Consider the following 2,409-nt stretch of genomic DNA (forward strand, 5'->3'; position numbering starts at 1 on the left):
CCTCAGGATGAGACCCTGAAGTGGCTGCTGTTTCATGCCAAGAGCTTTCCGTTCCATGAGTAACTGCAGTGGTGTCTGTATTTCCAGAAGGAATTTCTTGCCATACTTTGGCATTAGGATTTAAACCAGTACCTTTAGATGTTACCTGCTAAATAATCAAAAGATCTATTTGTACATTTGAAAAAAACTATGCATTAACAATACAAACTTACTGATACATAAACTTGAAATGTTTATATAGAAATTTTAGCTATGTATCCTTACCAATGGACCAACAGGCAAACATCATGATAGATGAAGACTGACGTTGTCAATTATTTCATTTTACTTGGATAAACAATCAATACCCATGGTAGCAGCAGTCATGAAATCAAGACAGATGTTGCATTGGGAAAATCTGTGGTCAAGGACCTCTCCAAAGTGCTAAATTAGAGCAAGGATGTCAGCTTAACGACTAAGGTAGACCTGATTCAAGCCAAAGTATTTTCAATTAATTGATATGCATATGAAAGTTGGACAATGAATAGGGATAACAGAAGGAGAATCAATGCCTTTGTATTATAGTCTGGGTGAAGAGAACTGAACAGCCTATGAAAAAGAACAAACAAATCTGTCTTGGAGAAAAAGTGCAACCAGGGTGTGTTCCATAGAGGCAAGGACTGAAACGTGGTCATATATAATTTGGGCATATTTTCAGGAATAGTCAGTCCTTGGAAAAAGAAAACATGCGAAGAAAGGCACAGGGTCAGAGAAAGAGAAGAACTTTAGTAATATGGATTGATCTAGTGACTCTCAACAATGTGTTTGAAATTGTGAACATGGTGTGGTATAAGGCAAGGTTCTGATCTGTTGTTCATAAGGTCAGTTGGATTCATAGTCAACTTGAAAGCACAAACAACAGCATACATTTTTAAGATCCCTATTAAGTATATATCTTTCAGGGGAGCTCTGGTGGCCTAGTGGCAAGGAGCTGCAACTACAATCCCAGAGGCGCACGGTTCAAATCCACCAGATGCTCTGCCGGGTAAGGAGGGACAATCTCCTCCTGTACCAGTCAGATCTGATTTGACGGTACACGCACACAAAAATAATAAAATAAAATAAATTAAAAAAAATAAATAAATAAGTATATATCTTTCAGATATTTATTGCAAAAATTCTATTCTCCTCCAGCTTACTCTTAAGTATATCAAGAAATTCACTAAAACTATTTACATATTTTGGCCAATAATAAATGCCTGTCTTGAGCAAATGAATTATACAGAGTAATTTTCCAGGGAATTCTGTTGGCATATTCTGTAGGTAGTTGTACTGATATACAAAGGAGGAACCTACTTGGTGGTTCAAATCCACCAGACGCTTCATCAGAAAAAGAAAGACAATCTCCTCCTGTGAGATTTACCTATTCCAAACTCATTGCAGGGGGTTGGCTACGGGAAGGTTTCCAGTCCCATTCAATGAGTGAGTGACATGAGTATGTCTTTCTAATGTCTATAATTTAAATATTTAACATTATCATTTAAAGTGATCATTTACATATGTGTGGGAAGAAAATAATATGACAAAAATAAAGGTAGGAAGAAAGTGCCAAGAAGGATGGGATATACAAATGCACTTCTCCCTTGATCAAGTCAAATAATAGTGCTTCATCCTTCATCTTTCTCAGTTATATAAATGGGGCTTTGACAAGTTCACTCTGCTTCTAGAAATTAATTTTATCCCCTGGATAGCAAGTACCAAAAGGAATATTCAAAGAACAGGGTATAATTATACCCTGACCTGCTGATATCAGAAATTAAGTATTTTTTGCTGGGGCCCGGGGGAAGAGAAGGAAATTTGCACTGAGTCTTTTATAAGAAGTTGTCATAAATTCTCCACATGAAAGTTCTTACAACTGGCTAATGAAGTTTTAAAAAGAAGGAAAAAACTCTCTAGTGTACTACCAAAACCCAAATACAATCAACCAAACCAGGACTCCAAGCGGTCAGAAATGAAACACCCTGAGAGTTGCTAAAGACTAAGCTTCTGGGAGGTCTAACTGAATTTCCTACAATTGTGTCCCATGAAATTCCCCTGTACACTTTAAATAAAACTATTTTGAAAGTAAACTGCTGTTGTTGTTATGTGTCGTTGAGTCACTTGCGACTCATAGCGACCCTATGTACAACAGCCCTAAACTCGGCTCTGTCCTGTACCAATCCCACTGTCTCTGACACTCACATCCCGATTATCCCAGTCACTGAATCAATCCACCTCATAGAGGGCCTTCACCTCCTGCGCTGTCCCTCCACCCTACCAAGCATGATGTCCCTCTCCAAGGACCAGTCTCTCCTCACAACATGTCCAAAGTATGTTAGACGGAGCCTCAGAATCCTTGCCTCCAAGGAGCCACCCAGTTTAACCCTTTCC

The 2,409-nt window shown here is 38.5% G+C and overlaps 1 protein-coding gene across 4 annotated transcripts in view; it reads right to left on the minus strand.

Moving 5' to 3' along the window:
• The window catches only part of LARP4 (La ribonucleoprotein domain family, member 4), a 44,187-nt gene extending 44,030 nt beyond the window's left edge, over positions 1-157 (minus strand). For all 4 annotated transcript variants that reach the window (XM_006900240.1, XM_006900237.1, XM_006900238.1 and 1 more), the window contains exon 1: positions 3-157. The gene's annotated coding sequence lies outside the window, so the exon portion shown is untranslated. The remainder of the gene's footprint in view (positions 1-2) is intronic.
• Positions 158-2,409: the final 2,252 nt, after the last annotated feature.

The sequence above is a fragment of the Elephantulus edwardii genome, unplaced genomic scaffold, assembly GCF_000299155.1.
Source record: "Elephantulus edwardii isolate Elephantulus edwardi_28Jun2011 unplaced genomic scaffold, EleEdw1.0 scaffold00278, whole genome shotgun sequence".
NCBI classification, from domain to species: domain Eukaryota; kingdom Metazoa; phylum Chordata; class Mammalia; order Macroscelidea; family Macroscelididae; genus Elephantulus; species Elephantulus edwardii.